Below are 15290 nucleotides of genomic sequence, written 5' to 3'. Positions count from 1 at the left end.
CCACTAGAAAAGACCATATTGTCAGGACCTTTTTTATTTACTTTCTCAATTAGTAGCAAACTGTGATAGCAATTCACAAGAGAATTAACACACTGGCTTCTGCATTTCACTGCCTCCTCCTCCTGTAGCTATTTTAGGAACTGCAACACTGTGGGATACCTAGTTCCCATTAATAGGTACTGTATGAAAAGGAGAGAGCTGAACATCCTCTACTTGATCCTCTTCCTAATCTCTTCTTCAGTGGACCTTCTAGCAGGGTGGGAAACATTTTAGCAGGAATTAGAGCAATGCAAGTGGGCTTTTGTAAGAAAAGACCATCTTGTAGTTGAATGAAAATAAGTAGACTAGCAAGCACCCATGATAAAACAGGGAAAGACAGTAGCTGCTCTGGGATTCCTGTTGGCAATGTTAGTTTATTGACCTAGGTTGTAGCTCTGCAAGTTAATTAGAAACAGGCTGAACTTTGGGCACCTGAGTAGTCCCCCTAAGGCTGGAATCACTGTCTTACGTCTTCATTGAATCAGGGTTTAAGGTGCCATGGGGATTAGCACTACAGTAAGCCCCCTGCGGACTATGGAGAGTTAAAAAATCCTGTTTACATGTTCTCCTTGAATCGGGTGAAGAAATATTTCCTGAACCCACAGGCTTTGTTTCACACTTGAAATACTGTATAGCCCATTTGAATATTTTTGTAGTGCTTAACATTAGCATCTCTCACACAGTTTACATTACTTTGACTTATGGAGGTCCCACTGTGGAGGATTGGGAAAAACTAAAGTTCTGTATTAGTAAGCCTGTGACAGAAAAAGAGGCAATTATCTCTTACTTTAAAAGCTCCAAAGTGTAATTCTTGCAATTAATTCCTACAAGGTTCAGAGAATCTAGGCTGGATTTGGTTTGTGGTAGATATTTTCATTCTCTTTGGATCATCTATATATTTATATATAAGAACAGTGATTTCAATAACAATCTCCTACTTAAACTTGCAAATCAAATAGACCCTATGGGGCATCTGATGTAAATTAGTGAACTGTTGTTAGAGGTCCAGCTGAGTATCTGATGCTATGGATAAAAATACATTTCTTGGCATGTCTTTGACTCAAAAAAAAAAAAGTTTATAAGGCTCTTTCTTGCTAGATTTAATTCCCTCTTCTGTTTTCTCCCATCTGATTAGTTATGTATTAGTTAAACACTACAGTAGGGAAAATACCCAACAACTGTTTGGAGATATAAAAACAGCCTAATGTGATACATCCAATAGGAACATAACCCATAGGAGCTGTTGGGGTAGGGCCTTAGGAAAGAGCCATAACTTATAATTGGACACTGTTCATCTGACAAAAAAGAGAGAAATTCTGAGTTCAAAAGGGACTTCAAAATGTGAACCTGTCAGAGACTGTGCATTATAGTTGCTTTGGATAGTGCATTAACATCTCTAGCAAAGCTTATGCTATTTTGAGTGATGGAGGTCCTACTGTGTAGGACTGGGGAAAAAAAAATAAAGTTCTGTATTAGTAAGCATGTGACTGGAAAAAAAGGCAATTATCTCTTTCTTTAAGAGCTACAAAGTACAGTGGTGGTAACTTCTGACAAGAGTAAACTAGATGTACATACCTTAAAGGCAAACTGAGGACATGCAGATGAAAAGTTCAGCCCTCTTGTCCTTCCCCCCTCCTTTCCTTACCCACCCTTGTGATCTCTTTGCTACAGTTTGAGAGAAAATCTGGGGCACTTGTTTCTTTTATTTCTTCCAGGTTGTTATTTTATCTTCAGTTTTGGTAGAGTGGTAATGATATCCAGTGGCTGCTTAGATGAATCACTGATAGATATTCCTTAGGGATATTCCAGAAAAATGCATCCCAGCCAGGACTTATTTCCTAAGTCACAGCATGAATTTGAAACCTATACAGTCTGCCAACAGTAATCAGCTCCTGTCACTGGTCAAGTTTCCATTATTTTTTCCCTGGCACTCTTCTTCAACCCTTCTATTTTCTCCACCCCCACCAGCAATTAAAGGCTGCAATGAATCTCTTGTATGCATAAGAAGGCGAGAACGCACACAGGATCCTTTCTTACCTTTGCATTTTATCTCCAAATATTACAGATTTTTTTCTCCCTTTGCACTCACTAGCTTATGATGGCTTGGTCTGGGATTTACAAGATACTTCTATTTCTATTCTTGGGTACTTTGCAAGAGGAAAACTGGTTATACATTTCTCCTCTTGGAAATCTGCAAGGAGTAGAGGCATAATCAACAGAAAAGGAAAGGAATATTATAGTGAAAAGACAAGTGAGATCTATTCATGGATCTGAAATCTTGAAATGAAAAATTACATGGGCAAAGGCTCCACATCAGTTAAGGAGGTGAACGCTGTGGCTGTATTCAGTGGTTGCTTCTGAAAGTGTAAAGTAATCTCCTCAAAGTGCAGGTTGTGTCACAAAATGACCTAACAGCTACAGAGGGGGTTTGTCCTTTTACTTCTGAGCCAGTCATCTGAATTTGGACCATGCTGGTAGCAACCAGGATTGGTTTGAAACTGGGAACTGATTGTCGCAGAAGCTGCTCCAGGCATGTTACAACATCTCCCTGCAAAATCTCCTAGCTGCGGCATTACCTTTTATGGAGAAGTTCTTCTCCCAGTGTGGCTTTTGGAGTGGCAGAGCACATCAGCTCTCTCTCCTCAAGAAAGCCTTTCCCGTTGGCCTTAGCCAGTTGCGTCAGCTGCCTGTTAGAAAGCAATCCGTCGCTGCTTTCACTCTGTTACGCAGTGGGCAAATTTCTAAAGAAAAACACCTTTAGACCTGGACGAAAATAATTTCCCAAACTTGCATGACAATTTATTAGTTGCTGTAGCAGTACCAAGAGCTCTGGCAGCTGAGCTGACGTGATGTAGAGCAAATGCTGCTGGCTTCCTTGTGTGTGCCTGTCCTGCTGCCACAGCTACTGCTGGCACAGGGCTCGGGCAAGTCAGACATGAGGCACAGGGAGGGAGTGAGGCTGCCTTCACACCGGCATTACGCAGCCTGTAATTCTGCACTCCCGAGCAGCAGATCTGTGCAGCTGGATTGCTGCACAACAGGCATCTGGCCCGGATCGAGAACAGGCTCACAGTTACATTTTTTTGTTGTTGTTGAACGAGAGCATAGATTCATAGTAATGGATGATGGTGTGTTGGTACAGCGGCTGCCTATTTGCTATAGGGCAACAGACAACTGCTGATACAGCCAAGTGGTAAAAATTCACCTGTCACAACTGGCAGAGTGAGTTAATACCCGATCGACTCTCTACATCCAAGAGCTATGATAAACTCTGAAACCAAAGGTACTATATTGCCAAAACACAACCTTATTATTTGTGGGATTCTTGGTAAAAGACACAGAGCTTCTAGGGCTGCAGAGGCTAAGGAGGGTGTAATTGCATGTTATGTTTGGAGAGGATGCTTGGGAAGTGCTGAAGACTGCATTGCAGTTCATTGTCCCAACTCCCCTAGCTGTGCTGACACAGCTTGATGAGAGCTGAACCAGTGAGCTAGGTTGCTGAAGTTATCTTGCTGTTGCTTTTCAGGGTTACTTTTAACCCCAAGCATTTAAGTGATCTGGTTTACAGAGCAGTCAGATAAACAGTTATCTCGGCACACCAGGGAGGGTAAGACTGCAGTGTGAGGTGAGAGGCAGAGCGGGTAACTATGCTGACCCAACCACTCTGTTTTGAGCTCTCTGGCAATCCTTCCATGTCAGAGTTGAAGAATATGGTGTATATTTTGCAGCTTTGCTCCCAGAGGTATGAGTATCTTAGGAACAGAGTACTATTAAACTGGCATTTCTCACTGTACAGTCTTCATCTTAAAATAGACGGGGCAAGCTAAAAGATGTTTGTTTACAGTAAAACAAAAGCTCTAGATGGAGTAAATCAGTATTGTCGTATTTAATTTCTGATTCAGGCTCATCTATGACTCTTCCTGTTTCTCTGCAATTAAAAGAGCATGTAACTGTATGTAAACATTTAGCCTAGTCAGACTTGTGTGCCAAACTTCTCTTGCTTTTCATTGGCGTTTGGGTGCTAAACTGTTATTTCTTCCTTTAGAAGCAACCCCAGGATACAAGTTTATGGGGGTTTTTTGTGTTTTGTTTTGGTTTGGTTTGGTTTTGGTTTTGTTTTTTTTTTTCTTTTTTGTGCCTAGTTTTTATATTATAGGGATCAAGTAAATATTATACAATTCTCCCACTAGTATTGCAATAACAACTCCATATAATATTGGCACTTCTGTAGCAAAAAAACCCACACTCATACACATAAAATTTTTAGCAGATCATAGCTAACTAGTATATTTGCAGGGTGCCACGTCGTGATCAAAAACTTGCATTATTATCTCTGTAGGAAAGCCCCAATGAGGTCACTTACATTACCCCCTGCTGGGGATTTTCTCTCTCATGTCTCCTGCTTGGGGCTGAAAAGATTGTAAGCTGGGTGTTCACTGTCCCACAGAATTAGCCCAAATGCCAGACTAGAAAGCAGTGATTTCTGCTTATTTTAATCAACTTTGTACCAGTTTGGTTCATCATCCGTTCAGCAAAAGAATTGTTTATCCCATTTTTGTTATTAGATCTCAAATTAGTATCTTCCAGGGGAGGCACAGAAACTAATTGGAATAATAAATGTACTCATATTTGCTGATATATTTTAGCATGCTACAATTCAGATACAATGCATATGAATAGTATTTAATAAAAGTTGCCTAATGGGACATATACTAAAATTTTTTCCTTTGGATCTGACTATAGTGATGTGATTTCTCATGTTATATTTTCCTCTGTCTTTCTAGGCCTTTAGACCACTGATGAGCAGAAGGCAGAGGAGGTAAGGTCACTCTTCTTTTCCTGTATCACTGTCATCAGCAGCAACTGATGTAGTTGCAACAGAAATAATACTATTCTTGTTTGTTCTCTCCTCTGAGGCCATAGAGAAACTCTTCTGAATGTTAACAAAAGGCTTGAAGTGTCTATCTGGTATGCATAGAAAGGCCACTGTCATCCTGCTTCCTCCTCTTTAATATTGAAAGTAGCTGCTGGATTCATAAACCCAGCATGGTGGCAGTTGCCTCGTGCAGTGACTCCATGCAACTTTGAAGTCAGGTCCTCATTGTCTTTTAATCAGGAGAAACTCACTGACTTTCTAGACTTCACCTTCAAACACTGAGTTATCCAAGATGTGGGATCAAAGACATGGTGTGGAGCAGGCAAAAGCTGAAAAACGCAAATGTGATGTTTCCTAATGGGATATTTGAATGACTAGAAAGTTGAGAAGTAGACAAACATCCTTTTTCTTTCCTCCTCAGTGCTTTGTCCCCTGCTACTGTGTAGGTGGTAGATACATTGCTAGCCACTCGTGCCCATGATGTGTGCTGTTGTGGCCAACTAGAAGGTGTTCTTTGGCTGCAAGACACTCTTGCATTATTGGCTTTCTAATCACAGAAAACAAAAATTGTCATGACTACTTTGTAGTGGAGAACAAAATCTTTTTCTTTCTGTCTTTCCACATTACCTTAACACAATCTATTTTCAGAAATATGTGCTTTCTCTGGAATAGACTCACTGATGAGGAGCAAGTCCATCTCACTGCTTTGTATCCATTAATTCCTACTGATATTGTATGGAAGCCCTCAAATCTAAAAAAACCAAACCAACCCAAACCCAGGCTCGCTTTGTAAATATACTCACCATACTTCCTTTATTTACAGTTTTTATTGTAGTTTGAAAGACTATCACTTGCATCAGTTATCATGGATCCCATTTTTGCAGATCAGGGCTCCGTCCCCTTAATATGCTCATGGGAGACTACCTTTGTATTGGTTTGCTTTGCTTTTTGTCATCTGCACCTATGAATTAAAACAAAGTTCAAGTGTACCAACACATTTTTCTGATACTGGTATGTATGACTGGAATTAATGACTGATGAGTGGAGAGCAATAGATATTTTCTACTTGGACTTCAGTAAGGCCTTTGACAATTTATCCCAGATCCTCATAGAGAAGCTGTTGCTGTACAGGCTTGATGACCAGTGAGGTGGATTGAAAACTGGCTGAACAGACAGGACCAAGGGGTGGTGATCAAAGAAACAAAGGTGGAGGCTGGTAACTAGAGGTGTACCACAGGGTCAATACTGGGTCCAATCCTGTTCAACACCATCATTAATGATCTGCATGATAGGGCAGAGTGTACCCTCAGCATGTTCACTGATGACACAAAGCTGGGAAGAGTGGCTGATAGGCCAGAGGGTTGTACTGCCATCCGGAGGGACCTTGACAAGCTGACAGGAATCTCATGAAGTTCAACAAGGGGAAGTACAAAGTTTTGTACCTGGGGAGGAAAAACACCATGCACCAATATATGCTGGGGGCCACCCAGCTGGAAAGCAGCTTTGCAGAGAAAGACCTGAAGGTCCTGGTGAACACCAAGTTGAACATGATCCAGCAGTATGCCCTTGTGGCAAAGGCGGCTAATGGTATTCTGGGCTGTGTTCAGCAAAGAAGTATTGCCAGCAGGTGGAGGGATGTGATCCTTTCCCTTTATTCAGTGCTTGTGAGGTCACACCTGGAGTGCTGCGTCCACTTCTGGGCTCCTCAGTACAAGAGAGGCATGAACATACTGGAGAGAGTCCAACAAAGGGCCACAAAGATGGTTAAGGGACTGAAGCATCTCTCCTATAAGGAAACGTTGAGAGAGCTGGGACTATTCATCTAGGAGAAGAGCAGGCTCAGCAGAGGTCTTATCAATGTGTATAAATACCTGAAGGGAGGGTGCACAGAAGATGGAGCCAGGCTCTTTTCAGTGGTGCCCAGTAACATGATCAGAAGCAATGAGCACAAACTGAAACACAGGAGTTTCTGTCTGAAAATCAGGAAACACTTTTTCACTGTGAGGGTGACCAAGCACTGACACAGGTTGCCCAGAGAGTTGGTGGAGTCTCCATCCTTGGAGATACTCAAAAGCCATCTGGACATGGTCCTGGGCAACTGGCTCTACATGGCCCTACTTCAGCAGGGGGATTGGATCGGATGACCTCCAGAGGTCCCTTCCAACCTCAACCATTCTGTGATTCTGTGGTTCTGTGATTCTGTGATTCTTTGAATGGGTCATTCTCCTGGAAGGTCTACATATCTACTATTTAACCAGACATGAACAATCTGTAGTTATGCAAATTAGCCTCTTCCAAAACCTTGCTCCTGAAAGACCTTCACCTAAGAAATGTTTCTGCCATTTGACTGTGGTGGGTTGACCCTGGCTGGATGCCAGGTACCCACCAAAGCCACTCTATCACTCCTCTCCTCAGCTGGACAGGGGAGAGAAAATATAATGAAAAGCTCATGGGTCAAGATAAGGACAGGGAGAGATCATTCACCAATTACCATCACAGGCAAAAGAGACTCCACTTTGGGAAATTAGTTTAATTTATTGCCAATCAAATCAGAGTAGGGTAATGAGAAATAAAGCCTAAATATTAAAGCACCTTCCCCCCACCCCTCCCTTCTTCCCAGGCTTAACTTCACTCCCGATTTCTCTACCTCCTCCCCCTCAGCAGCGCAGGGGGACAGGGAATGGGGGTTGCCGTCAGTTCATCACATGTTGTATCTGCCGCTCCTTACTCCTCAGGGGGAGGACTCCTCACACTCTTCCCCGGCTCCAGCATGGGGTCCCTCCCACAGGAGACAGTCCTCTATGAACTTCTCCAATGTGAGTCCTTCCCACAGGCTGCAGTTCTTCACAAACTGCTGCAGCCTGGGTCCCTTCCACAGGGACCTTTTCCCTTCAGGAAAAGACTGTTCCAGCATGGGTCCTCTGTGGGGTCACAAGTCCTGCCAGCAAACCTGCTCCTGTGTTGTCTCCTCTCTCCACAGGTCCACAGGTCCTGCCAGGAGCCTGCTCCAGCATGGGCTTCACACAGGATCACAGCCTCCTTCAGGCGCATCCACCTGCTCTGGCGTGGGGTCCTCCACACGGTGGAGGTGGATATCTGCTCCACCATCAACTTCCATGGGCTGCAGGGGGACAGCCTGCCTCACCATGGTCACCACAGGCTGCAGGGGAATCTCTTCTCTGGCGCCTGAAGCATCTCCTCCCCCTCCTTCTTCACTGACCTTGGTGTCTGCAGAGTTGTTCCTCTCACATATTCTCACTCCTCTCTCCGGCTGCAGTTGCACAGGTCTTTTTTTCTCCCCTTCTTAAATATGCTACCCCAGAGGTGCTACCACCATCACTGATGGGCTTAGCCTTGGCCAGTGGCGGGTCTGTCTTGGAGCCAGCTGGCATTGACTCTATCGGATATAGGGAAGGCTTCTAGCAGCTTCTTACAGAAGCCACCCCTATAGCTCCCCTGCTACCAAAACCTTGCCACGCAAATGCAATACACCAGGACAACTCTGTGTCTTCACTTCTGCCCTGCCACTGCATGAAAATCAAGGGCATTTCAATTCTGCAATAAAGTTTTAATGAACGTCAAGACTTTTCCAGTTCCATGGGCCATTACTAGTAGTCAAGGTGTATGAGCAAAGGATGAAGTTAGACATTAAACCAGCAAACCTTATTGTTGCGAAGATGCAATTCCACATACTCCTGCAAGGCAGTGGAGTGGAGACAAGGTTACCCAGGTCCCTTTCCCACTCACGGTGCTGCAGGAATAGTTGTTCCACAGTAGAAATAGGAACTAGCCATGCCTCTGTAGCAGGAGTGGCATCTGCCCAAAGAGTGCAATGCAAAGTACTCCAGTAGTTGCCATTGTCTTTCTGCTGTTGCTAATTCATGGGAAATGAAGGAACGCTTCCCCTGTTCCCCTGTCCCAGGCTCTCTGAGGAATCAGGCTATAGGCTGCCAGTTGCATTATACTGTAGAGTGAGCTGAACAAGGCAATCTTTTTCTTTTTTTTTTGTTTAATACAGTTCTATCATTTCCAACCATAAATTTAAGTGGAAAGTCTAAGGATAGGAGACTGCTAAAGTGAGGTGGTTTGGAAGTTATCAACTGAAGTAAAAGGAACTGTGAACTAAACAGGGATCTCAATTGTGAAAAAGAAAATTAATCTATCTATTTAATTGTTTGCATGAGTAATATCATCATAATATCTGAGCACTTTACAGGTATTATGAATTTTCTCAGTTCACTGTAGCTTCATCAGAAAAAGTTCATGTTCTGTTCCAAAGTGGGAGCAGTATCAAGCTCACTAAAGGTGTGCAACACTTCTGCCACTAAGCTATGTATGAATTTTGCCATCTATGAGAGTTGTCTGTTGCCCCCAACATTATGAGAGTATTAGCTGACAGCCACATATGAGTAGGGATGATGGAACGAAAAGTGTATGAAAATAATCCACCAGCATTTATAATATTTTTAATTTTTCTTTTCACTGCAATTGTGCCTTAGAGCCTTTATAGCCCATAGGATCAGGATCTGTACTACAAAAGCTGGGGTGTGGTGCATTTGCTTTATGTTAGGTCATGGTTCTGTATGAAGAGACTTAAGGGACAGAGGAGACCCTTGGCAAGGGAAAGCAGGAGATTGCTTCTTTCCTGTGAGCAGCTGAGGCTATTCAGCGAGAGGAGGCTCTGGAGGATGGGGCAAGTATAAGGGACTGGGACACCCCGGAAGAGGAGCAGGGACAAACACAGTGCCAGGCCTCAGAGGTGGTGGAAAGAAAAAGACAGAGGGCACGGTATAGCATTTTCTGCATCTCTGAACAGAGGGACTGAAAGCAAGCCTGGAGTCATGGAGCTCTCTTTAAGGACACAGTCAGTGGGATAGAGATTTGACTATAGCCCCTTTTTACTTCTCTTCTGCCTCACCAATTCTTTTGATAACTGCACTTGACAAGTTCAAATTTGTAGCAGGTTTCCTGCATTTTAGAAAGTTGTTTGTCTTACTTTATACTCTAATCAAAATTAGGTTTTAAGCTTACAGGACATTTTGATTTTGGGGCAGTTCACCTCAAGTTAAAGGTGTAGGTAGAGCACCCTCAGACCTCTTGCTGATGTGGGTTCCCTGCTCTTTTTTTCACACGACAGGTATTTAAAACAAACTTTTCCATAAACTACAGTGGCATGGATAAAAACAGGAGAAAAGAAAAAAATTGAAGGAAATTGCATAGATGTGATACAAGTTTGTGAACATGCCTACAATGAGAACAACTGCTTCCAGATAAATTGTTCTGTGCAAACTGTGCTACTTCTGTGCATGTCTGTCAGTTTGTAGTGATTCACAAACTGCTGGACTTTCAGTCAAGAAGCAGTTTCCTTTCTGTTGTGTGCTTTTTCCCTACATTTTGTGTTTAAGTACTTCAAACTAAGCAAATTTTCGGTACCAAAATATTATGCATCAGAAATGAGAAAAAGGTGAAAAGTGTTTATATAGTGCTTGGATTCTCACTGCTCCCAGTGGTTTCAAATGCAGAAAAAACAAGCAGTTGAAAGGGAGAGGGAAAAGGCACTGGTGGTGGAGGTGGGAGGATGCAGTGGGTAGTCTGGCAGTGCCACTGGAGGTTAGAAGGCACCACTGGTGTTTTGGTAATGCTGCTGCAGGTGTGCAGATTTTGAGTGTTTGCAGGTATGTTTAATATAGAGTGTCACCACCTGAGCTGAACTGAGTATCCAGAACCCAGAGCAGGTGGGAAGCATACTTTGCTGAAGCCTATCCAGCTGTGTTTTCCTAGCTCATTATATGCAGGCCAGCCCATGTGGAGGTATGTGTGCTGGAGTTGCGCATCTCAGCATCACCAAGCTCTGCAAGGAGGACTGGGATTAGAGAGAATGGATGAGAGACAAAGAGGATGAAAGTACGTGGATTTATATTCAGACTTTATTCAGGACTTCTAGTCCACTAGTACTGTTGCATTGACTATATCTGATACATTTTCGCAAAAGGACTAGTTTGGGTTGGAGTCAATTCAGTGTGGATGAATAACCTACACTGACCTCCATGTTATTGTGTCAAGTTTATTATGTCTGGTATTTGTACTAGTTGGGTGGAAGCTAGATTAAGTATCTCTATACTGTGCTGAAGCCATGTCTGAAGCTGCAATGTCAAGCCGTATCTGAAGCTCCCCTTATGACAAGGGGAGTGATTTCAGTGGACCGAGTCCTTCTTATGCAGTGAGCACTGTAGGGTCCCATGCTAGCTATAATGTTTGGTATCTACAAAATCCCAAAGCTTTATAAACACCTTCTAGGAATGTTTTTTAAGAGTCGTTCAGAAGACTATGTTTTGAACTAGTTGCAAAGGCATCATAATGGTACCTCACATCTGGGAATCTTAGCTGCTGTTTCTCAGCTGGTAGTTACAGTCTCTATAAAAAAGACATGCGGACATTTCCCTGTTCTGGAAGGAAGGTTATCCATGAGCATGGGAAGCAAGCCTTCTTTCCTAAGAGTGGGTAATTTGAGGTTGGAGAACTGTATCTTATGATTAGGTCACAGCCTTTCAGTGATCCTTTTGGTACTAGGGTCTCCTTACCCTGTCATTTCTTTTCATCAAGCTCACAGAAATTTAACACTTTTCCAGCCTCTGTCCTTTAGTCAAGCTTGTCTAACTATGGCCAATGAGTTCAAAAGTCATGGTGAGGACAAGGTCTTAGAGAGATGAATACCCACACAAACAGCAAAATCACTTTGGAAAACAGATTTGAAAACAATACCACACTACAACAGAAAAGGCTGCCTTGGTTTGTGGAGCATAGTAATGGAGTTGTCTGAACATAGAATTGTTTAGGTTGGAAAAGACCTTTAAGATCATCAAGTCCAACTGTTAACCTAGCACTGCCAAGTCCACCACTAAACCATGTGCCTAAGTGCCACAACTACACATCTTTAAAATACCTTCAGGGATGGGGACTCAACCACTTCCCTGGGCAGCCTGTTCCAGTGCCTGACAACCTTTTCGGTGAAGAAATTTTTCCTAATATCCAATCTAAACCTCTCCTGGTGCAACCTGAGGCCATTTCCTCTTGTCCTATCGCTTGTTACTTGGGAGAAGAAACCGACACCCACCTCACTACAACCTCCTTTCAGTTAGTTGTAGGAAGCGATAAGGTCTCCCCTGAGCCTCCTCTTCTCCAGACTAAACAACCCCAGCTCCCTCAGCTGCTCCTCACAAGACTTGTGCTCTAGACCCTTCACCAGCTTCGCTGCCCTTCTTTGGACACACTCCAGCACCTCAATATCCTTCTTGTAGCGAGAGGCCCAAAACTGAACGCAGTATTTGAGGTGCAGCCTCACCAGTGTTGACTACAGGGAGACAATCACTTCCCTAGTCCTGCTGGCCACACTATTTCTGATACAAGCTGGGATACCATTGGCCTTCTTGGCCACCTTGGCACATTGCCAGCTCATGTTCAGCTGACTGTTTACCAACACCCCCAGGTCCTTTTCCACAAGGCAGCTTTCCAGCCACTCTTCCCCAAGCCTGTAGCATTGCATGGGGTTGCTGTGACCCAAGTGCAGGACCTGGCACTCAGTCTTGTTGCATCTCATACAGTTGGCCTCAGCCCATGGATCCAGCCTGTCCAGGTCCCTCTGTAGAGCCTTCCTACCCTCCAGCAGATCAACGCTCCTGCCCAACTTGGTGTCATCTGCAAACTTACTGAGGGTGCACTTGATCCCCTCATCCAGATCGTTGATAAAGATATTGAACAGAACTGGCCCCGGTACTGAGCCCTGGGGAACACGACGTGTAACCGACCACAAACTGGATTTAACTCCATTCACCACAACTCTTTGGGCCTGGCCATCCAGCCAGTTTTTTACCCAGAGAAGAGTATGCCCATCCAAGTCATGAGCAGCCAGTTTCTCCAGAAGAATGCTGTGGGAAATGGTGTCAAAGGCTTTACTGAAGTCCAGGTAAACAAAATCCACAGCCTTTCCCTCATCCCCTAGGTGGGTCATCCTGTCATAGGAGATCAGGTTAGTCAGGGAGGACCTGCCTTTCATAAACTCATGCTGGCTGGGCCTGATCATCTAGTTGTCCTGAATGTGCCGTGTGATGGCACTCAAGATGAGCTGCTCCATAACCTTCCCTGGCGCCGAGGTCAGGCTGACAGGCCTGTAGTTCCCCAGATCCTTCTTCCAGCCCTTCTTGTAGATGGGTGTCACATTTGCTAACCTCCAGTCAACTGGGACCTCCCTGGTTAGCCAGGACTGCTGATAAAGGATTGAAAGTGTCTTGGTGAGCACTTCTGCCAGCTCCCTCAGTACCCCTGGGTGGATCCCATCTGGCCCCATAGACTTGTGCATGTCTAAGTGATGTAGCAGGTGGCTAACCATTTCCCCTTGGATTATGGGGGCTTCATTCTGCTCCCTGTCCTTGTCTTCCAGCTCAGGGGGCTGGGTACCCCGAGAACAACTGATCTGACTATTATAGACTGAGTCAAAGAAGGCATTAAGTACCTCAGCCTTTTCCTTGTCCTCTGTCACGATGTTTCCCCCAGCATCCAATAAAGGATGGAGATTGTCCTTAGCCCTCCTTTTGTTGTATTTATAGAAACATTTTTTGTTGTCTTTTACGGCAGTAGCCAGTTTAAGTTCCAGCTGGGCTTTGGCCCTTCTAATTTTCTCTCTTTTTTTTTCCTGAGTTTCAGCCAAAGTCGTCTGTTCAGCCCGGCCGGTCTTCTCCCCTGCCCGCTTGTCTTTCAGCACACGGGGACGGCCTGCTCTTGCACCTTTAAGATTTCCTTCTTGAAGAATGTCCAGCCGTCCTGGACTCCTTTGCCCTTCAGGACTGCCTCCCAAGGGACTCTGTCAACCAGGCTCCTGAACAGGCCAAAGCCTGCTCTCCGAAAGTCCAAGGTAGCAGTTCTGCTGACCCCTCTCCTTACTTCTCCAAGAATCAAAAACTCTTATCATTTCATGATCACTATGCCCAACATGGTCTCCAACCATCACATTACAAATCCAGTTGGCGGCCGGTCATGAGTGGTGTTCCCCAGGGCTCAGTACTGGGGCCAGTCCTGTTCAATATCTTCACTGATGATCTGGATGAGGGGATTGAGTGCACCCTCAGTAAGTTTGCAGATGACACCAAGTTGGGTGGAAGTGTTGATCTGCTGGAGGGTAGGAAGGCCCTGCAGAGGGACCTGGACAGGCTGGACCGATGGGCCGGGGCCAACTGCATGAGGTTCAACAAGGCTAAGTGCCGAGTCCTGCACTTGGGTCACAACAACCCCATGCAACGCTACAGACTGGGGGAGGAGTGGCTGGAGAGGTGCCTGGCAGAAAAGGACCTGGGGGTGTTGGTTGACAGCCGCCTGAACATGAGCCAGCAGTGTGCCCAGGTGGCCAAGAGGGCCAATGGCATCCTGGCCTGTATCAGAAATAGTGTGGCCAGCAGGACCAGGGAGGTGACAGTGCCCCTGTACTCGGCACTGGTGAGGCCGCACCTTGAGTACTGTGTTCAGTTTTGGGCCCCTCACTACAAGAAGGACATTGAGGTGCTGGAGCGTGTCCAAAGAAGGGCAACGAAGTTGGTGAAGGGTCTAGAGCACATGTCTTAGGAGGAGCGGCTGAGGAAGCTGGGGTTGTTTAGCCTGGAGAAGAGGAGGCTGAGGGGAGACCTTATTGCTCTCTGCAACTACCTGAAAGGAGGTTGTAGCGAGGTGGGTGTCGGTCTCTTCTCCCTAGTAACGAGTGATAGGACGAGAGGAAACGGCCTCAAGCTGTGCCAGCGGAGGTTTAGGTTAGACATTAGGAAAAACTTCTTCACCGAAAGGGTGGTCAAGCATTGGAACAGGCTGCCCAGGGAAGTGGTTGAGTCTCCATCCCTGGAGGTATTTAAAGAATAGATAGATGTGGTGCTCGAGGACATGGTATAGATGGACTTGGCAGTGATAGGTTGATGGTTGGACTCAATGATCTTAAGGGTCTTTTCCAACCTTGACGATTCTATGATTCTATGATTACCCACCAGTCCTTCTGTGTTTGTCTGGACAACAGTTTCACTGAAGTAGGATTTTATGAAATTTTAGGGAAATAGAGCTGATTTGTCTGTGATTGGTATAATAACTGAGGCATTTTTTTTAAATTTCCAGAAACTGTAATTCCTAGATATATAAATTCACCTGGCATTCAGAATAGCTATTGGAAATCCCACCAAAGGCTTGTTCTTTTTAATCCAATAACCAGGAAAGAACCCAAACCATTCAACAGTTTGGACACTGAGCTTTGTGAGCTCAAGAATTGAGTCTATGACAGGTCCAAATAAGTAGTCTGTTGCTGCTGTTGTTTTATATGGTCAGCTTTAACTCTACATTGCACTCT

This window comes from Nipponia nippon, unplaced genomic scaffold (genome assembly GCF_047370975.1).
Source record: "Nipponia nippon isolate SJK-2023a ecotype South Korea unplaced genomic scaffold, ASM4737097v1 scaffold_1, whole genome shotgun sequence".
In the NCBI taxonomy this organism is placed as follows: Eukaryota; Metazoa; Chordata; class Aves; order Pelecaniformes; family Threskiornithidae; genus Nipponia; species Nipponia nippon.
The sequence above is the reverse complement of the archived record's forward strand: the minus strand, read 5'-3'. Positions refer to the sequence as shown.